Below are 23,049 nucleotides of genomic sequence, written 5' to 3' on the forward strand. Positions count from 1 at the left end.
ATCCCACCCTATCCCCGTAACCCCACGTATTTAATTCCCCTAACACTAAGGGTCAATTTATCATAGCCAATCAACCTAACCCGCACATCTTAGGACTGTGGGAGGAAATCGGAGCACTGACAACTGAAAAAAACCAAAAATCAACATAAATTGAATTTAACAGTAAAAAGAGTTCAAACAGGTCGGTTAGCTCAGTAGGTTAGAGCGTAGTGCTAATAATGCCAAGGTCGTGGGTTCGATCCCCATAAGGGCCATTTACTTTTTGATGGTGTGGGTCGGTTCTTAATTTTGCTATTTGCTGAAAAGATTGGAGCTGTAATACTTTGAAGCAAAGCGACAAAACCTTAGTTCTGCAGAGAGCTCAAGGAACTGGAAGGTTGACCCTGTGTCTATCTGTCCACAGATGGCGCTGATCTACAAATTACTCCTACTGGTCGCGTGGCCTAATGGATAAAACGTCAGGCTTTGATATTAATTTCTGTGGTTATCAGGATATTGGAGGTTCGAGTCCTGCCACGGTCTTTTTACACACTTTTTAATTCGTGTTCAGTTTTACAAAACCAAACCGTGTTCCCACTTAGCAGCTGAAGGTGATTCCATACCAAACACTGCAGGGCTCTTTATAATTAGTATTTTTGCTGCTGCTTTGTGTGTGTATTGCTCACTAGTTCCCAACAAATCCACAATATCTAATTGATGCCGATAAATTATTAGCGTTTCAATTGGAACTTTGGGTTAATCAGTGTAATAAAGTGCAGTGGAGGGTATTCTGATCAATTTCGGGTCCAGTGATCGCCACAGGGAGCCGATGAAATAAAAAAATTGCATCAAAGTAGCTGCGAGCAAGGTTCGAACCTGCGCGGGGAAACCCCATTGGATTTCGAGTCCAACGCCTTAACCACTCGGCCATCGCAGCTGCACTTAAACAGTGAGAGAATGCTTCCTACTGTGAGTGAGTCAGGAGCTAGCTCAGAGAAGACAGGTCATAAATACTCACCGATAAATCCAGCAGGGAATTCAGGATTAACTTCTTTGGCCAAAGAGCGCTAAGAATGCAGTAGTTGAGGTAAATACTACTAGATGCATTTAAGAGGAAGGGAGAAAGGAATAGAAGGATATGCTGATAGGATTTTTTAAATTCGTTTATGGGATGTGGGTGCGCTGGCAAGGCCAGCATTAAATGCCCATCCCTAATTGCCCCTTGAGAAGGTGGTGGTGAGCCGCCTTCTTGAACCGCTGCAGTCCGTGTGGTGAAGGTGCTCCCACAGTGCTGTAAGGGAGGGAGCTCCAGGATTTTGACCCAGCGACGATGAAGGATCGGCAATACACTTCTATGTCGGAATGGTGTGTGACTTGGAGGGGAACTTGGAGGTGGGGGTGTTCCCATGTGCCTGCTGTGCTTGTCCTTCTAGGTGGAAGAGGTTGCGTGTTTGGCAGGTGCTGCTGAAGAAGCCTTGGTGAGTTGCTGCAGTGCATCTTGTAGATGGTACGCACTGCAGCCACGGTGCGCCGGTGGTGGAGGGAGTGAATGTTTAAGGTGGTGGATGGGGTGCCAATCAAGCGGGCTGCATTGCCCTGGAAGGTGTCGAACTTCTTGAGTGTTGTTGGAGCTGCACTCATCCAGGCAAGTGGAGAGTATTCCATCACACTCCTTACTTGTGCCGTGTAGATGGTAGAAAGGCTTTGGGGAGTCAGGAGGTGAGACACCCGACGCAGAATGCCTCGCCTCTGACCTTCTCTTGTTGTCACAGTATTTATGTTCAATGGTAACACCCAGGATGTTGGTGGTCAGCTCCTTTGTTCATGTTGGACCAAGGTTTTAATGAAGTCGGGAGCCGAGTGCTCTTGTCAGAACCCAAACCGGGCATCAATGAGCAGGTTATTGGTCAGTAAGTGCCACTTTACAGCACTGTGGATGACACCTTCCATTACTTTGCTGATGATTGAGAGTAGAGAGTAGACTGATGGGGCGGTAATTGGCTGGATTGGATTTGTCCTGCTTTTTGTGGACAGGACATACCTGGGCAGTCTTCCACATTGTTGGATAGATGCCAGTGTTGTAGCTGTACTAGAACAGCTTGGCTGGAGCACAAGTCTTCAGAATGATAGCCGGGGTGTTGTCAGGGCCCAGAGCCATTGCTGTATCCAGTGTGCTCAGCCTTTTCTTGATATCACGTGGAGTGAATCGAATTGGCTGAAGACTGGCTTCTGTGATGGTGGGGACCTCAGGAGGAGGCGGATATGGATCAGGCCAGGTGGCCCGTCCAGCTTCATTTTTATTATTTTGTTTCATAGCGGTTTGTTACAACTGAATGGCTTGCTAGGCCATGTCAGAGGGCAGTTAAGAATCAACCACATTGCTATGGGACTGGAGTGACACAAAGGCCAGACCGGGTAAGGATGGCAGATTTCTTTCCCTGAAAGACATTAGTGAACCAGATGGGTTTTTACGACAATCCGATAGTTTCATGGCTGCCATTACTGATTCTAGTTTTATTTGGGGGGTGAGGAGAAATAGAGAAGGAGGAGCCTCGTGTGGAGACCAGTTCGTGCAAATGGACTGTTTCTGTGGGGCAGACTCTATAATATTATGTAACACCCGTTTTAATCAGACACAGAATGATCCGGGACTGACAGCACATCCCTTTTAAACAGATACAGAATAATCCGGGACTGAAAGCATGTCCCTTTTAAACAGACACAGAATAAACCGGGGCTGACAGCATGTCCCTTTTAAACAGACACAGAATGATCCGGGACTGACAGCATGTCCCTATTAAACAGACACAGAATGATCCGGGACTGAAAGTTGACCCCTTTTAAACAGACATGGAATGCTGCCTGACCTGCAGAGTGTTTCCAGCATTTCATCTGTTTATATTTCAGATTTCCAGCATCAACACTATTTTGCTTTTGTAATAGAGCTTTATGTAATTGGCTCTGTGGCGCAATGGATAGCGCATTGGACTTCTATTAGTTGTTTGTATAGATTAAGGCATTCAAAGGTTAGGGTTTCGAGTCCCACCAGAGTCGGATTTTGGGCGAGGGTTCGGTGGTTCCTCCACTGTCAGTACATTTTGCAGTAAATCGGTAATTCAGAGAAGGGAAACTACCGCCCCGACACGTTCCCTCTGAGTACTCTCAACCCCTGAGTCAGTTTCACAGGAGCAGGAGGAGGCCATTCAGTCCCGTGGCCGTTTTACATAGGAACAGGAGGAGACCATTCAGTCCAAAGACCCTTTTACACAGGAACAGGAGGAGGCCATTCAGACCCTTTAGCCTGTTATACAGGAACAGGAGGAGGCCATTCAGCCCCTCGAGCCTGTTACACAGTGACAAGAAGAGGCCTTTAACGCCTCGAGCCTGTTGCATTGGACAGGAGGAAGCCGTTCAGCGATACAAGATCTGTACAAGAACAGTAGAACTCCATTCAGCCCCTCGAACCTGTTACATAGGATGAAGAGGAGGCAAATCAGACCCATGATCCAGTTATAAAGGAACAGGAGAAGGCAATTCAGACCGAGTCTGTTTCACAGGAACAGCAGGAGGCCATTCAGCCCCTCAAACCTGCCACACATGAACAGGAGGAGGACATTCAGTCCCTCAAGCCTGCTACACTGGAACAGGAGGAGGCAATTCAGACACACGAGTCTGTTATACGGTAACAGGAGGAGGCCATTCAGCCCCTCAAGCCTGTTATACATGAACAGGAGGAGACATTCAGCCCCTCGAGCCTGTTATACATGCACAGGAGGATGCCATTCATCCCCTCGAGCCTGTTACACAGTAACAGGAGGAGGCCATTCAGCCACTCAAGCCTGTTACACAGGAACAAGAGGAGACAATTCAGACACACGAGCCTGTTATACAGGAACAGAAGGAGGCTATTCAGCCTCTCGAGCGTGTTATACAGGAAAAGGAGGAAGCCATTCAGCCCCTCAAGCCGGTTACACAGGAATAGGAGGAGGCCATTCAGCCCCTCAGGCCCGTTATACATGAACAGGAGGAGGCTATTCAGCCCTTCAAGCCTGTCATACATGCACAGGAGGATGCCATTCAGCCCCTTGAGCCTGTTACACAGGAACAGGAGGAGGCCATTCAGCCCCTTGAGTCTGTTATACAGGAACAGGAGGAGGCCATTCAGCCCTTCGAGTCTGTTATAAAGGAACAGGAGGAGGCCAATCAGCTCCTCGGGTATGTTACACATAAACAGGAAGAGGCCATTCAGCCCCTCGAGCCTGTTACGCAGGAACAGGAGGAGGCTATTCAGCCTATTATGCAGGAAAAGGAGGAAGCCATTCAGCCCCTCAAGCCTGTTACACAGGAACATCATGGGCAAGGAAACCTCCTGCTGATTACCACCTACCACCCTCCCTCAGCTGATGAATCAGTGCTCCTCCATGTTGAACACCACTTGGAAGAAGCACTGAAGGCAGCAAGGGCACAGAATGTACTCTGGGTGGGGACCTCAATGCCCATCACCAAGAGTGGCTCGGTAGCAGCACTACTGACCGAGCTGGTCGAGTACTGAAGGACATGGCTGCCAGTCTGGGCCTGCGGCAGGTGGTGAGGGAACCAACACGAGTGGAAAACCTTCTTGACCTCCTCCTGACCAGTCTACTTGTCACAGATGCAAAAAGTTCAAAAAGTATTCATTGGCTGCAAAGCACTTTAGGATGTCCTGAGGTCGTGAAAGGCCTGTAGAAATTCAAGTCTTTCATTTACAGCCTTCCATGACAAAGTGACTTAGCTGGCAAAGACCAGAAACAGGGACGGTTTTATAGGTGAGCCTTACAGATGGGCTGGTTAGCTCAGTTGGTTAGTGCGTGGTGCAAATAACGCTAAGGTCGCGGGTTCGGTCACCGTACGGGCCATTTATTTTTCGAGGGAAGGTTAGTTTCTTAATTTTGTAATTTTTGAGCAGTTTAAAAGTTTAAAAAGTTTGGAAGGAAACTCATACGGGACCTACAAAGCTGCAAAATCTTAGTTCTACCGAGAGTTCATGGACCTGAAAGGTTAACCCTGTGTTTTTCTGTCCACAGATGTTCCCTGACCTGTGGAGTGTTTCCAACATTTAATGAACAATTTCAGATCCAGCATCTGCTGCATTTCACTTTTTATTTTACCGCAGTGTCCTCGCTACTATTAACAAAAGTCAAAAATAAATTGGCGCTAACGGAAAATGAGCATTGCTGTCAGTGTGTGCATTGCTGGTTCAGGGGTAGCATTCTCGCCTGCCACATGAAAGACCCGGGTTCGCTTCCCGGCCAATGCAGGTTAACATTTTTAACAATTTATTTCAGAGCAAACACATCACATGAAACATTAATAATAAATTAGCTGTTCCTGTGTAACTGGATCAAGGGAATGAATGGCCTCCACCTGTTCCTGTGTAACAGCCTTGAGGGGCTGAATGTCCTCCTGTTCCATTGTAACAGGCTCGAGGGGTTGAATGGCCTCCTGTTCCAGTGTAACAGGCTTGAGGGGCTGAATGGCCTCCTCCTGTTCCTGTGCAACATGCTCGAGGGGCTGAATGTCCTCCTCCTGTTCCTGTGTAACAGGCTCGAGGGGCTGAATGGCCTCCTCCTGTGTAACAGGCTCGAGGGGCTGAATGGCCTCCTGTTCCAGTGTAACGGGCTCAAGGGAGTGAATGGCCTCCTCCTGTTCCTGTTTGACAGCCTCAAGGGGCTGAATGGCCTCCTCCTGTTCCTGTTTGACAGGCTCGAGGGGCTGAATGGCCTCCTCCTGTTCCTGTTCGACAGGCTCGAGGGGCTGAATGGCCTCCTGCTCTTCTGGTTTGACAGGCTCGAGGGGCTGAATGGCCTCCTCCAGTTCCGGTTTGACAGGCTCGAGTGGCTGAATGGCCTCCTCCTGTTCCTGTTTGACAGGCTCGAGGGGCTGAATGGCCTCCTCCTGTTCCTGTTTGACAGGCTCAAGGGGCTGAATGGCCTCCTCCTGTTCCTGTTTGACAGGCTCAAGGGGCTGAATGGCCTCCTCCCGTTCCTGTTCGACAGGATCGAGCGGCTGAATGGCCTCCTCCTGTTCCTGTTTGACAGGCTCAAGGGGCTGAATGGCCTCCTCCTGTTCCTGTGTAACAGGCTCGAGGGACTGAATGGCCTCCTCCTGTTCCTGTTCGACAGGCTCAAGGGGCTGAATGGTCTCCTCCTGTCCCGGTTTGACAGGCTCGAGGGGCTGAATGGCCTCCTCCTGTTCCTGTGTAACAGGCTCGAGGGACTGAATGGCCTCCTCCTGTTCCTGTTCGACAGGCTCAAGGGGCTGAATGGTCTCCTCCTGTCCCGGTTTGACAGGCTCGAGGGACTGAATGGCCTCCTCCTGTTCCGGTTTGACAGGCTCGAGGGGCTGAATGGACTCCTCCTGTTCCGGTTTGACAGGCTCGAGGGGCTGAATGGCCTCCACCAGTTCCGGTTTGACAGGCTCGAGGTGCTGAATGGCCTCCTCCTGTTCCTATTGAACCATGTTTCAGGCACTGATGTGGCTGATGTTCCGATTGTGCCCTCTGCTGTCCCGGCGCAGAAAGAAACACAGTGCCAGTGTATAAAACCCCAAGTCCTTGTACTTTCTTTCTTTCTTTGAATCTTTCTTTCATTTCTTCCTTTTCTGTGCCATATGCTCCTTAATCTATTGTTGCTTAGTGATAGATGTGTTCATATTTGCCGGTTTCAACATGTTGATTGCTTCTGCTGATTTGAATTGTGTCGAAAAAGTGAACTGAATTTCTCCACCTGTATGAAGCATCCTTGGGTTCGAAGCTGTTTTGGTTTCAATCAAACAAACGCACAGATTTCTCGAATCGCTGAGCCTTTCCTGGCCAGTATTTGTTTCTTGCTTCCTTGCATTTGGAAAGGCCCAGGCCTCATCCCCGGCCTGTGCTGAGGGAGCTGACCTGAGCCTGGGCAGCGGTTACAATTGGTGTCTGTGGCCCTGTGTTCGGGAGAGGGTGAATGAGCCTGGCTTCTTGTCCACTCGCCCTGCGGGCTGTGGGCAATGGCTGAGCAGAGGACCAGTTGTGATGGGTGTCAGCAGGAGGGGAGAGGTGGAGAAGGGAAGTTGTAAAGATAAAGAAAGTGGCTCCCAGCTGTGACAGCTGCTGCTGCCCACCGTAGACAGTTTGGACAGTGGGTTACCACAGCCCATGACACACACGAGCCAATCCAGCCTCCTCGTGGACGGCCTTCACTTACACTTCTCCTTTTTAAGATGAAGCTGCCATTTCATTCATGTGACGTCTAAACCACATCCCCTCTGATTGTCATTTCAAAACCATTGCACTTAAAGTCTCAGCTCAACATCGGCAAACCCCAGCAGCAAGCAGGTGAGATTTACAATCTCTTAATGATCAATGATCTTTCACAGGAACGTGTCAAATCAGTGCTATGTTGTTAAAGTCAACACAGGATGTCAAGGTCTTAGAGAGGGTGCAGAGGAGATTTACGAGAATGGTACCAGGGATGAGGGAATTCAATTATGTGGAGAGACTGGAGAAGCTGGGATTGTTCTCCTTAGAGCAGAGAGGGTTAAGAGGAGATTTGATAGAGATTTTCAAACTTATGAATAGTTTTGATAGCGTAAATAAGAAGAAAGTGTTTCCACTGGCAGAAGGTTCGGTAACCAGAGGACACAGATTTATGGTGATTGGCAAAGGAACCAGAGGTGACATGAGGAAACATTTTTTTTAAGCAGCAAGTTGTTGTGATCTGGAATGCGCTGCCTGAAAGGGCGGTGGAAGCAGATTCAATAGTGACTTTCAAAAGGCAGTTGAATAAATACTTGAAGGAAAAACATTACAGGGCTATGGGGAAAGGGCAGGTGAATCAAATTAATTGCAGAGATCTTTCAAAGTGCCGGCGCAGGGCTATGGGGAGAGAGTGGGGCACTGGGATATTTTGGGATTGATACAGGTCTATGGGGTGTGAGTGGGGCAGTGTGATTAGTTTGGGATTGATTCAGGGCTATGGGGTGAGAGCGGGGCAGTGGCATTAGTTTGTGATTGATAGAGGTCTATGGTGTGTGAGCGGGGCAGTGGGATTAGTTTGGGATTGATTCAGGGCTTTGGGGTGAGAGCGGGGCAGTGGGATTAGTTTCGGATTGATTCAGGGCTATGGGGTGAGAGCGGGGCAGTGGGATTAGTTTGTGATTGATACAGGTCTATGGGGTCGGTGTGGGGCAGTGGGATTACTTTGGGGATTGATACAGGGCTATGGGGAGATAGCGGGTCAGTGGGATTAGTTTGGGATTGTTACAGGGCTTTGGGGAGAGAGCGGGGCATTGGGATTAGTTTGGGATTGATACAGGTCTATGGGGTGTGAGCGGGGCAGTGGGATTAGTTTGGGGATTGATACAGGGCTATGGGGAGATAGCGGGTCAGTGGGATTAGTTTGGGATTGTTACAGGGCTTTCGGGAGAGAGCGGGACAGTGGGATTAGTTTGGGATTGTTACAGGGCTTTGGGGAGAGAGTGGGGCAGTGGGATTAGTTTGCGATTGATACAGGTCTATGGGGAGATAGTGGTTCAGTGGGTTTAGTTTAGTATTGCTGTGGCAAAGACACAGAATTAACACAGTGGGCCGAATAGTCTCCTCTGCTCTGTAAATATCTATTGTTGGAGACTCCTGGGCAGCTTTTAACACGCCATTTGCTGTACATTTCCTCTCCATATTCTTCTCTAAATGTTCACTGACGGTTCCTTCACAGCTCCCCAGGCTCCCTGTTTTTCGTGTTAGCAGCAAATGTCGATACGTCTGCCTCCTGTACCCAAGTCCAGATTGTTGAAATAGCAAGAAGGGCAACGGTCGCAGCAGTGATGCAGCGGGGCCAACTCTTTACATCGTCCAGTCAAAAAAACACCCAATAACTACCGCACTCTGCTTCTGTCTTTTAAACAGCTTCCTGGTTTCTAGAACGGTTTCTGGTTGAGTATTCATTTTATCCCATATAAGGACATAGAAACATAGAAACATAGAAGGTAGGAGCAGGAGTAGGCCATTCGGCCCCTCGAGCCTGCTCCGCCATTCAATTCAATCATGGCTGATCATTCAAATTCAGTACCCGGTCCCTGCTTTCTCCCCATACTCCTTGATCCCTTTAGCCTTAAGAAATATATCCAACTCCTTCTTGAATATATTTAATGAACTGGCCTCTACTGCCTTCTGTGGTAGAGAATTCCACAGGTTCACCAGTCTCTGGGTGAAGAAATTCCTCCTCATCTCAGTCCTAAATGGCTTACCCCTTATCCTTAGACTGTGACCCCTGGTTCTGGACTCCCCGGCCATCGAGAACATCCTTCCTGCATCTGGTCTGTCCAGTCCTGTCAGACTTTTATAAGTTTCAATGAGATCCCCTCTCATTCTTCTAAACTCCAGCGAGTATAAGCGCAATCGACCCAATCTCTCCTCATACGTCATTCCTGCCATCCCAGGTATCAGCCTGGTGAATCTTCGCTGAACTCCTTCCATGGCAAGAACATCCTTCCTCAGATAAGGCGACCAAAACTGCACACAATACTCACGATGTGGTCTCATCAAGTCCCTGTACAACTGCAGCAAGGCATCCTTGTTCCTGCACTCAAACCCTTTCGCTACGAAGGCCAACATACCATTTGCCTTCTTAACTGCCTGCTGCACCTGTATGCTTAACTTCAGCGACTGCTGTACAAGGACACCAAGGTCTCGTTGCACTTCCACTTCTCCCAATCTATTGCTATTCAGATAGTAATCTGCCTTCCTGTTTTTGACACCAAAGTGGATAACCTCGCATTTATCCACGTTATATTGCATCTGCCATGCTTTTGCCCAATCACCCAACCTGTCCAAATCATACTGGAGTTTCTCAGCATCCTCCTCACAGAACACACTCCCACCCAGCTTTGTGTCATCTGCAAACTTGGAGATATTACATCTAGTTCCCTTGTCTAGATCATTATTATATATTGTGAATAGCTGGGGCCCAAGGACCGATCCCTGCGGTGCCCCACTAGTTACTGCCTGCCGCTCAGAAAAGACCCATTTGTTCCAACTCTTTGTCAACTGTCTGCCAACCAGTTCTCTATCCAAGTCAATACCTTGCCCCCAATCCCATGTGCCTTAACTTTACACGCTAATCTCTTATGCGGGACCTTATCGAAAGCCTTTTGAAAGTCCAAATACACCACATCCACTGGTTCTCCATTGTCTATTTTACCAGTTACATCCTCAAAAAATTCCAGTAGATTAGTCAAGCACGATTTACCTTTTGTAAATCCATGTTGACTTTGTCCGATCCTGTCATTGTTTTCCAAGTGCTCTGCTATTACATCTTTTATAATGGACTCTAGCATTTCCCCACTACCGATGTCAGATTTACCGGTCTGTAATTCCCATTTTTCTCTCTACCACCTGTTTTGAATAGTGGGGTAACATTAGCTACCCTCCAAGCTATGGGTACTGTTCCAGATTCCATCGAATGTTGGAAGATGATCAGCAATGCATCTACTATTTCTAGGGCCACTTCCTTAAGTACCCTAGGATGTAGATTATCAGCCCCTGGGGATTTATCGGCCTTCAATCCCGTCAATTTCCCTAACACCATTTTCCTACAAATACTGATTTCTTTCAGTTCCTCTCTTTCATCAGACCCTATAAGACCATAAGAACATAAGAAATAGGAGCAGGAGTAGGCCAATCGGCCCCTCGAGCCTGCTTCGCCATTCAATAAGATCATGGCTGATCTGATCCTAGCCGCCAATCTACTATCACAGAACCATCTCCTGAATCTAACAGAATTAGACACACAAAATAGGAGCAGGATCAGGCTACACAGCACCTCGGCCTGCTCCGCTACCCACAGGGCCATGTCCGATCCGAACCTAGACTCAAGTCCAAATTCCTGCCCGCTCCCCGTACCCTTAATTCCCTTTACTTCTAGGAAACTGTCTATTTCTGTTTTAAATTTATGTAATGATTTAGCTTCTACAGCTTTTTGGGGCACCATATTCCATGAACCTACCACCCTCTGAGTGAAGTAGTTCCTCCTCATCTCAGTTTTGAAAGAGCAGCCCCTTATTCTAAGACTATGGCCCCTAGTTATAGTTTCACCCATCATCGGGAACATCCTGCCTGCATCCACCCGATCAAACCCCTTCACAATCTTATATGTTTCAATAAGATCGCCTCTCATTCTTCTGAACTCCAATGAGTAGAGTCCCAATCTACTCATCCTCTCCTCATATATCCATCCCCTCATCCCCGGGATTAACCGAGTGAACCTTCTTTGTACTGACTCGAGAGCAAGTATGTATTTTCTTAAGTATGGACACCAAAACTGTATGCAGTATTCCAGGTGCGGTCTCACCAATACCTTGTACAACTGAAGCAATACCTCTCTATTTTTATATTCTACCCCCCTAGCAATGAAAGCCAACATTCCATTGGCCTTCTTAATCACTTGCTGCACCTGCATACTAACCTTTTGAGTTTCATACACCAGGACCCCCAGATCCCTTTGTACTTCAGCACTTTCCAATTTCTTGCCATTAAGATAATAAATTGCTCTACGATTTTTCCTGCCAAAGTGCATAACCTCACACTTTCCAGTATTGTATTCCATCTGCCAAATCTCTGCCCACTTACTTTGCCTGTCTATGTCCCCTTGCAGGTTTTTTATGTCCTCCTCACTCACTACTTTCCCTCCCATCTTAGTATCATCTGCAAACTTTGATATATTACACTCGGTCCCCTCCTCCAAATCGTTAATATAGATTGTAAAGAGTTGGGGACCCAGCACTGACCCCTGCGGAACACCACAAGTCACTGATTGCCAGTCTGAGAATGAACCATTTATCCCAACTCTCTGCCTTCTGTTAGATAGCCAATCCTCTGTCCATGCCAGAATATTACCCCCAATCCCGTGATTTTTTATCTTAAGCAATAATCTTTTGTGTGGCACCTTGTCAAATGCCTTTTGGAAGTCTTAATACACTACGTCCACTGGTTCCCCTTTATCCACCCGAAATGTTACTTCCTCAAAGAACTCCAGCAAATTTGTCAAACATGACTTCCCCTTCATAAAACCATGCTGACTTTGTCCTATTAAATTATGATTATCCAAATGTCCTGTTACTGTCTCCTTAATAATGGACTCCAAAATTTTACCTACCACAAACTTTAGGCTAACCTGTCTATAGTTTCCAGCCTTCTGTCTACTGTTCTTTTTAAATAAGAGTGTTACATTAGCAGTTTTCCAGTCTGCCGGGACCTTTGCTGAGTCCAGGGAGTTTTGGAAAATTATTACCAATGCATCCACAATCTCTACCGCCACTTCCCTCAAGACCCTAGAATGTAAGCCATCAGGTCCAGGTGATTTATCTGCCTTGAATCCCATTATTTTACCGAGTACCACTTCCTCAGTGATTTTGATCGTGTTTAGCTCCTCCCCACCTATAGCACCCTGTTTGTCCAGTGTTGGGATATTCTTAGTGTCCTCTACTGTAAAGACTGATGCAAAATATTCATTCAGTGTTTTTGCCATCTCCATATTTCCCACCATTAATTTCCCGGTCTCATCCTCTAAGGGACCAACATTTACTTTAGCCACCCTTTTTCTTTTGATATAACTATAAAAACTCTTACTGTCTGTTTTTATATTTTTTGCTAATTTACTTTCATAATCTATCTTCCCTTTCTTAATCAATCTTTTTGCTGTTTTTTGCTGTCTTTTAAATTTTTCCCAATCCTCTATATTCCCACTAGATTTGGCTACCTTATATGCCCTTGTTTTTAGTCGAATACTATCCTTAATTTCTTTACTTAGCCACGGATGGCTGTCTTTTCTTTTACACCCTTTTCTTCTCAGTGGAATATATATTTTTTGGAGGTTGTAAAATAACTCCTTAAATGTACACCACTGATCATGTATCGTCTTACCCTTTAATCTATTTTCCCAATCCATTCTACTCTATTCCGCACTCATACCTTCATAGTCTCCTTTATTCAAGCTTAGCACGCTTGTTTGAGATCCAACCTTCTCACCCTCTAATTGAATATGGAATTCAACCATGTTATGATCACTCATTTCAAGGGGATCCTTTACTAGGACATTTTTAATTAATCCTGTCTCGTTACACAGGACCAGATCTAAGGTTGCTTGCCCCCTGGTCGGTTCAGTTACATACTGCTCAAGAAACCCATCCCTAATACACTCAATGAACTCATCCTCAAGGCAGCCCTGCCCAATTTGATTTGTCCAATTAATATGATAGTTAAAATCCCCCATAATTATAGATGTTCCCTTATTACAAGCCTCAACTATTTCCTGATTGATACTCCGTCCGACAAAGTTGCAACTGTTCGGAGGCCTATAGACTACGCCCACTAGTGTTTTTTTCCCCTTATTATTCCTTACCTCCACCCAAACTGTTTCATTATCCTGATCTTTTGACCCAATATCATTTATCTGTATTACAGTGGTTCCTTCCTTTATTAACATAGCCACCCTACCTCCCGTTCCTTCCTGCCTGTCCTTCCTGATCGATAAATAACCTGGTATGTTTAATTCCCAGGCATTGTCACCCTGCAGCCATGTTTCTGTAATGGCCACAACATCATACCCATATGTAGTTATTTGTGCCATTAACTCATCTATTTTGTTACGAATGCTACGTGCATTCAGATAGAGAACTTTCAAATATGTTTTGTGACACTTAGTTCCTGCTTTTGCCCTTTTTATTACTTTACCTTTTACTCCGTACCTTCTGCCCCTTCCCGACATGCTCTGGTTTTTAATTTCCCCACTGCTACCTAAGTCTATGACCTTCTCTGTTGTCAATTTTATTATTTGCTCTCTAGGAACCTCCCCCCAACTAGTTAGTTTAAAGCCCTCTCTACAGCCCTAGTTATATGATCCGCCAGGACTCTAGTCCCAGCACTGGCCAAGTGAAGCCCGTTCCAACGGAACAGCTCCCTCCTGCCCCAATACTGGTGCCAGTGTCCCAGGAAGCAAAACCCATTTCTCCCACACCAGTCTTTGAGCCACGCATTTAACTCTCTAATTTTATTTGTCCTAGCCAAATTGGCTCGTAGCTCAGGTAATAATCCAGAGATTATTACCCTTGAGGTTCTGTTTTTTAATTTGAACCCTAGCTGCTCATACTCCTTTAACAGAACCGGCTTCCTAGTCCTATCTACGTCGTTTGTTCCAACATGGGCCACGACAACTGGATCCACCCCCTCCCACTGCAAGTTTCTTTCCAGCCCAGAGGAGATGTCCTTAACCCTGGCACCGAGTAGGCAACACAGCCTTTGGGACTCTCGCTCTCGGCTGCAGAGAACTCTATCTATCCCCCTAATAATACTATCCCCTACCACTACAACATTTCTATTTACTCCCCCCTCTTGAATGGCCTCCCGTTCCACGGTGCTGTGGCCAGGTTGCTCATCCACCTTGCAGTCCCTGCTCCCGTCAGCCGTGGCTCAGTGGGAAGCACCCTTGCCCTGAGTTACTCTCGCTCTCCCCACTCCAGTGACTTGAGCACAAAAATCCAGGCTGACACTCCAATGCAGTACACAGAGTGTGATGCACTGTCGGAGGCGCCGTCTTTCAGATGAGATGTTAAACCGAGGCCGTGTCTGTCCTCTCAGGTGGGCTTTAAAGATCCTATGGCACTATTTCGAAGAAGAGCAGGAGAGTTCTCCCCTGGGTCCTGGGCCAATACTTATCCCTTAATCAACATAACTAAAACAGATTATCTGGTCATTATCACACTGATGTTTGTGGGAGCTTGCTGTGCGCAAATTGGCTGCCACATTTTCTAAATTACAACAGTGACTACACTTCATTGGCACTAAAGCGTTGGGACTTCCTGAGGTCATGAAAGGCGCTGTAGAAACGCAAGTCTTTCTTTTTTCTTTCTCTGGGAGCTCACCCACCACCAATGTTAGGCCGACTGGTCTGTAGTTATCTGATTTATCCCTTTAACTCTGAAGAGAGTTGTTATATTGGCAACTGCAGGCATGTGGCCCAACTTCCATATCCAAGGTTGAGATAGAATTTTACAGCACATACACAGGCCATTCGGCTCGACCGGTCCACGCCAGCGTTTATACTCCACACGAGCCTCCTCCCACCCTACTTCATCTCTCACTATCACCACAACCTTCTATTCCTTTCTCCCTCAGGTCCTTATCTAGCTTCCCCTCAAATGACATTCGCCTCAATCACTCCTTGTGGTAGCATATTCCACATTCTCACCACTCTCTGGGTAAAGAACTTTCTCCTGAATTCCCTATTGGATGAATTAGTGACTATCTCATATATATGGCCCCCAGTTTTGGTCTCCCCCCACAACTAGAAATATCTTCTCTCTGTCTACCTTATCGAATCCCTTCATAATTTTAAAGACCTCTATCAGGTCACCTCTCAGTCTCTTTTCTAAAGAGCCGCAGCCTGTTTAATCTTTCCTGATAGTTGAAACCTCTCAGTTCTTGTTCAAACCTTTTGTGCAGCTTCTCCAGTGCCTCTATATCTTTTTTGTAATATGGGGACCAGTGCGCAGGATGTTTGGAGCATTGTCCTCAAAGCCTCTGTTCTCTCCTCTCTGTCTTCCCTCAGTATTCGAGAACACAGTCATCAGGGTCTGGGGCCTTTGGCACTTCAATACAAAGAGGAAGCAACTCTTAATGAGAAAGTAGTCGTGGCCTGGGAGAGCCGCAGGTGAAGATGGAATGGGCGAGGTATGCGAGAGCGTGAGGTGTTCAGAGGAGTAAGGGGTCTTCAGGGAGCTGGTAATATCTGGACAGAAAGGAGCCTTCCGCATATCACAGATATTAAACATGGGAATGGCTTTTCAGAGGAGTGGAGAACAGAGTATCCATGGCAGCAGGTTAACTGATTTGCTTAATTTCTACTAAACTGACAATGTAAACCATCTCTGACTTTACAGGATGTTCTGGCAGCGACAGAGAAAAAACATCTCACACACACAGAATTTATCTTGAGTGAGGTCCTGCAAAACATCTGAGCCCTCGGACGGAAGAAGGAGGCTGTGATGTTGAGACAGAGCGTTGAATGGCTGCTGCTTCTCTGTGCCCACTCCTGCAATGTGTTGTTGCCCACAGTCCCCGGGTACAGTTTCAATAACAGCATGCAGGATGCCCACCACAATGGTACCTTTCAGTGCGTCCACTGCTTCCTGACACAGGTCTCTAGTGCCGTTTCCGCCCTCCCAGCCAGCACCATGCACTTGAACATCTCCCACAACTGGCTCACCCAACTGCAAGCGGACAGCTTCCGCACCCTCTCCAAGCTGCTCACCCTGCGGCTGGATTACAATCGGATTGAGAATATTTGCTGTGTTGCATTCAGTAATCTCACCAGCCTACTGACCTTATCCTGTCCTACAACAGTATCTCTCGTCTGAACTCTTCGGGCTTCCAAGAACTTGAAAAGTTAGATCAACTCCTGCTCCATCACAACCGCTTAGTCACAGTTGAACCCAAAGCCTTCGCTGCATTGGACAATCTTCAAACACTTGTCTTAAGCTTCAATAAACTCCAGAATTTCTCCCATCTGGTGAGCGCTTTCTCTGGGCTCAGTAATCTGACGCTCCTGGATCTGGGCAACAATCAACTCGCCTCCCTGCAACATCGCACCGCCGTCCCGCCATCCCTCCGAAACCTTTCCCTCTCTCACAACTCTCTCACAATATTTGACTGCCAACGGAACTTCCTCAGCAACATTCTCAAGTTGGATCTGTCCAATAACAAACTCTCCGATGCTTTGGAATTTTCTAAAGTTGACCTGAGGAACATCTCGTGTTTGATCATCAAGAACAACCCCTTAAAAAACACCGAGTTTCTCAAATCTGCAAACCTGGATCTACAGAATGTTCAATACTCTGGGTTAAGGCTGCACAACCAGAGTCAGCTGTCCAAACTGTGCCACTATCTGGATCTCAGGCCTATGAAGAGCCTGGTCCTGCAGAACAATCAGATCGTATCCCTCCCTGCCCATTCCCTATCCCAGTGCCCACCCATCACCAGCTGGGATTTATCACACAATCTCCTCACATCTGTGGCCTGCTTTGAATTTGCATCGAAAAGCAAGCAAGTTGTTTCTTTCATTATCGAGCACAACAGAGTCAACAAGTTATCTTCCTGTTACAAGGATGGGAAGGCAGTCGTGGTGTTTCCCAAGCTGTCGCTCCTAACCTTTCGCTACAACAGGATTTTCACCATTTATAGTCACACCTTCTCTTATGCTCCCCATCTCCGGACCCTAAAGCTGAACATTAACAACATTGCTGTTATCAACAAGGCTGCCTTTTCTAACCTCACCAACTTGCAGGAGCTCCGACTCGACAACAACCTCATAACTGACCAGTTCGGAGCAGGGAGCAGCGAGGTGAGCCCGGTATAAAAACCGGCGCGAGCACAGCGGCCTGACCAGTTCGGAGCAGGGAGCAGCGAGGTGAGCCCGGTATAAAAACTAGCGCGAGTACCGAGGCCCGACCAGTTCGGAGCAGGGAGCAGCGAGGTGAGCCCGGTATAAAAACCGGCGCGAGTACCGAGGCGCGACCATTTCGGAGCAGGGAGCAGCGAGGCACACCAACTCAGCAGCGGGGAGAGAGGTAAAAAGTAATCAGAGTGTGACGTCACCAGGGAGCAGGTAAGTGATTGGTTGGTGGGTATTTCTCTTTTTTAAACTTTAACTCTGTAGTTTATAGTTACGAGGGTCTTTTCTGGTGTAGCAGGGACTGTTGGTAGACTATACAAGCGCCTTAGAGATATCTTTAACTGGTGATAGTGAATTAATTTAAATTAATTAAAGGGTATGTCATGCCAGGAGAGTCCAGCCCCATGTTATGCTCCTCTTGCTCTATGTGGGAATTCAGGGACACTGCCGGTGCCCCTGATGACCACACGTGCCGGAAATGCATCCAGCTGTGGCTACTAGCAGACCGCATTGAGGCACTGGAGCTGCGGGTGGATGTGTTGTGGAGCATTCACGATGCAGAGAGTGTCATGGATAACACATTTAGTGAGTTGGTCACACCGCAGGTCAGGGCTGCACAGGAAGAAAGGAAATGGGTGACCAACAGGAGGAGCAATAGAAGCAGGCAGTTAGTGCAGGAGACCCCTGTGACCATTCCCCTCTCAAACAGGTATACCGATTTGGATACTGTTGAGGGGGATGACTCACCAGGGGAAGGCAGCAGCAGCCAACTTCCTGGCACTGGGGGTGCTCCTGCTGCCCAGGAAGGGAGGAAAAAGAGTGGGAGAGCAATAGTGGTAGGGGATTCTATAGTAAGGGGAACAGATAGGCGTTTCTGTGGCCGTAGACGTGAATCCAGGATGGTTTGTTGCCTCCCTGGTGCCAGGGTCAAGGATGTCACTGAGCGGCTGCAGGGCATTCTGGAGGGGGAGCGGGAACAGCCAGAGGTCGTGGTCCACATTGGTACCAACGACATAGGTAAAAAGAGGGATGAGGTCCTGCAGCAAGAATTTAGGGAGCTAGGTGGAAGATTAAAGAGCAGGACCTCAAAGGTTGTAATCTCTGGATTACTCCCGGTGCCACGTGCTAGTGAGTATAGGAATAGGAAGATAGAATAGATGAATGCGTGGCTAAAGGGGTGGTGCAGGAGGGAGTGCTTTAGTTTCCTGGATCACTGGGTCTGCTTCTGGGAAATGTGGGACTTGTACAAGTCGGACGGTTTACACCTGAACCAGAGGGGGACCAATATACTTGCGGGGAGGTTTGCTAGCACTGCTGGGGGGGGGGGTTTAAACTAACTTGGCAGGGGGATGGGATACAGAGTGGAGCTATAGTAGGGGGTGATTTACAGCCAAATACAGAGGAAAAAACAAGTCAGCTGTGAAGGCAGAGCAAATATGTGAAGGCAAAAGGGAATATGGCAAGGCTGGGAGGCATTTATTTTAATGCAAGGAGTCTTGCAAATAAGGTGGATGAACTGACGTTGTTGTTGAACACATGGGAGTACGATATTGTTGCTATCACGGAGACATGGTTGAGGGAGGGTCAGGACTGGCAGCTCAATATTCCGGGGTATAGAATCTTCAGGCGAGACAGAGGGGGGTGTAAAAGGGGAGGGGGTGTTGCAATATTAATTAAGGAGTCAATTACTGCTGTAAGGAGGGACGGTATATTAGCGGGTTCCTCTAATGAGGCCATATGGGTAGAACTTAAAAACAAAAAGGGGGCAAGCACTTTGCTGGGAGTGCACTATAGGCCCCCAAACAGTCAGAGGGAGATAGAGGAACAGATATGTAGGCAAATCTCAGAGAAGTGCGAAAATAATAGGGTAATAATAGTGGGGGATTTCAACTTCCCCAATATTAACTGGGATAGTCAGAGTGTGAAAGGCTTAGAGGGTGCAGAATTCTTAAAGTGCATCCAGGAGAGCTTATTGAGCCAACATGTGGAAAGTCCTACAAGAGAGGGGGCGGTACTGGACCTAATTCTAGGGAATGTAGCCGGGCAAGTGGTGGAAGTGTCAATAGGAGAGAATTTTGGCGACAGTGACCATAATTCGGTGAGATTTAAGGTGGTCATGGAAAAAGACAAAGACGGCCCCGAAATAAGTGTTCTAAATTGGGGGAAGGCCGATTTTAATATGATAAGGCAGGATCTGGCCAAAGTGGACTGGGAGCAGCTACTTATAGGAAAATCCACATCAAAGCAGTGGGAGATTTTCAGAAGGGAAATAGAGAGAGTACAACGCCAACATGTTCCTGTAAAGGTCAAGGGTGGGGCCAACAAGCAAGGGGAACCTTGGATGACAAGGGATATACAAAAATGCATTCGGAAAAAAAGGGGGGCTTTTGGCAGTTACAAAAGACTAAACACGGAGGAATCCCTAGAGGAGTATAAAAAGTGCAGGGGCATATTTAAAAAAGAAATTAGGATGGCGAGGAGGGGCCATGAAATAACACTGGCGAGCAAAATAAAGGAAAATCCTAAGAAGTTTTATAAGTATATTAAGGGCAAGAGGATAACCAGGGAAAAGGTAGGGCCCATTAGGGACTAAAGTGGCAATCTGTGTGTAGAGCCAGATGATGTAGGTGGGGTTTTAAATGATTTTTTTGCATCTGTGTTCACTATGGAGAAAGACGATGCAGACATAGAAATCGGGCAAGGGGACTGTGACATACTTGAACATATTAGCATCGAGAGGGAGGAGGCACTAGCGGTTTTAGCAGGCCAAAAAGTGGATAAATCCCCAGGCCCGGACGAGATGTATCCCAGGCTGTTGTGTGAGGCAAAGGAGGAGATTGCAGGGGCTCTGTCACAAATTTTCAGAACCTCTCTGGCCACAGGGGATGTACCAGAGGACTGGAGAACAGCTAACGTAGTACCATTATTCAAGAAGGGTAGCAGGGATAAACCAGGGAATTACAGGCCAGTGAGCCTAACATCTGTGGTAGGGAAATTATTGGAAAAAATTCTGAGGGACAAAATTAGTCTCCACTTGGAGAGGCAAGGATTAATCGGGCATAGTCAGCATGGCTTTGTCAAGGGTAAATCATGTCTGACCAATCTGATTGAATTTTTCGAGTGGGTGACTAGGTGTGTGGATGAGGGAAATGCTGTGGATGTGGTTTACATGGACTTCAGGAAAGCTTTTGACAAAATCCCGCATAGGAGACTGGTCAAGAAGGTAAGAGCCCATGGGATCCAGCGTGCCTTGGCGCGTTGGATCCTAAACTGGCTGAGTGGCAGGAGGCAGAGGGTGATGGTCGAAGGTTGCTTTTGTGACTGGAAGCCTGTGTCCAGTGGGGTACCTCAGGGATCGGTGCTGGATCCCTTGCTGTTTGTGATCTACATAAATGATTTGGATGAGAATGTAAAAGGTATGATCAGTAAGTTCGCAGATGACACGAAAATTGGTGGGGTGGTAAATTGCGAGGAGGAAAGCCTCAGGCTACAGGACGATATAAATGGGTTGGTCAGATGGGCGGAAAAGTGGCAAATGGAATTTAACCCTGAAAAGTGCGAGGTGATGGATTTTGGACGGACAAATAAGGCAAGGGAATACACAATGAGTGGTAGGACCCTAGGAAGTACAGAGGGTCCGAGGGACCTTGGTGTACATGTACATAGATCCCTGAAGGCAGCGGAACAGGTAGATAAGGAGGTTAAAAAGGCATATGGGATACTTGCCTTCATTAGCCGAGGCATAGAATATAAGAGCAGGGAGGTTATGATGGAGCTGTACAAAACGCTGGTGAGGCCACAGCTGGAGTACTGTGTGCAGTTCTGGTCGCCTCACTATAGGAAGGATGTGATTGCTTTGGAGAGGGTGCAGAGAAGATTCACCAGGATGTTACCTGGGATGGAGCGCCTCAGCTATGAAGAAAGACTAAACAGGCTGGGGTTGTTTTCCTTGGAGCAAAGAAGGCTGAGGGGGGACCTGATTGAGGTGTACAAAATGATGAGGGGCATAGATAGGGTAGATAAAGTGGAACTTTTCCCCTTAGTAGGGGGGTCAATAACAAGGGGGCATAGATTCAAGGTAAGGGACAGGAGGTTTAGAGGGGATTTGAGGAGGAACTTTTTCACCCAGAGGGTGGTTGGAATCTGGAACTCACTGCCTGAAAGGGTGGTAGAGGCAGGAACCCTCACAACATTCAAGAAGCATTTGGATGAGCACTTGAAATGCCATTGCATACAAGGCTATGGGCCAAATGCTGGAAAATGGGATTAGACTGGACAGGGATTGATGGACGGCGCAGACACGATGGGCCGAAGGGCCTCATTCTGTGCTGTATAACTCTATGGCTCTATGAACACAGCTTCAGCAACCTTGGGAGTCTCAGGAATCTCAATCTCAGAAACAACAATTGTTTTCAGCAAGGTGTTTGCAAATCTCAATAACCTGAACACATTGGACCTGGGAGGGAGCAAAATTCGAAGCCTGACCAGCCAGTCTTTCTGTGGATTACACAACCTGACCAAGTTTATCTCGATAGGAACTGTATAACCTGTATCAGCAGGGAGATCTTCGACATCCTCCCATCATTAGGAATGTTGGACTTTGCCAGTAACAGGATCAGATTCAACACTGGCCTGATTGAAGCATCTCCCTTTGTTAACCTCACAAAGCTCTACATTCTCAAACTATAAGCCCAGCAACCCTACGGCATCATCATTATTCCTCCAAAGATTTTCAATGGCCTCATCTCTTTAAGAGACCTGTATATAGGAGAGAATAAAATGTCACTGTCCAAAGACGGATTTGAAGACCTGATCAATTTGAGAATCCTCTCCATGCCCGATGCTTGCAATGGGATCCACAGTCTGAATCTAGGGATCTTCAAGAATCTCCAGAGTCTAGAGAGACTCAACCTTGAAAATGTCTGCCTCCAATCCATGTCTCTTGACGTCTTTGGAAACCTTTCCAACCTCAGGACATTGTTCTTGGGGGAAAAACGCCATTCAGATCATCAATCGCACGGTTGTGGAACACCTGCCCTCCCTGACCTACCTGGATCTACGGAAGAACCCGTTCCCCTGCTCCTGTGACATCAGTTGTTTCCAAAACTGGTCCCTGTCCAACCCCAGGGTGCAGCTTATCTATTTTTACAACCAAACCTGTGCAGATTGGCCAACCGAATACTTGTACAAGTTTGATACTCGCGTTTGTTACTTGGACATTGGACAGATCATGTTCCATATAACTGTGCCGGTCTTGATCTTGTTCATGTTCATCCCTATATTCTACATCAAAGTGTACTGGCACATCAAGTATGGGTTTTATATTTTCCGATCGTGGTTGAATGACCACAGAGGGAGAGGAGAGAGTCAGCAGTCCTACAGGTATGATGCATTTATCTCCTATAATTCTCAGGACGTAGACTAGGTTCTGCAAGTGTTGGTGCCAAACCTGGAAACGAGAGGACCTCAATGCTTCAAACTCTGCCTCCACCACAGAGATTTTGAGCTGGGCAAATATATCATCGACAACATCGTGGACAGCATCTACCAGAGCAGGAAGACCATCTGTGTGATGAGCCGCAACTACCTGTACAGCGAGTGGTGCTCC

General features: G+C 47.2%; 1 non-coding gene across 1 annotated transcript; it reads right to left on the reverse strand.

The window, feature by feature from the left end:
* Positions 1-834: 834 nt before the first annotated feature.
* trnas-cga (transfer RNA serine (anticodon CGA)) lies at positions 835-916 on the reverse strand. Its single transcript has one exon. It is a non-coding gene; the product is annotated as a tRNA-Ser (tRNA).
* Between the last annotated feature and the right edge of the window lie 22,133 nt (positions 917-23,049).

Source organism: Somniosus microcephalus, unplaced genomic scaffold (assembly GCF_052327205.1).
Source record: "Somniosus microcephalus isolate GS21.2 unplaced genomic scaffold, FLI_Smic_1.0 unresolved_chr8, whole genome shotgun sequence".
Taxonomy (NCBI): Eukaryota; Metazoa; Chordata; class Chondrichthyes; order Squaliformes; family Somniosidae; genus Somniosus; species Somniosus microcephalus.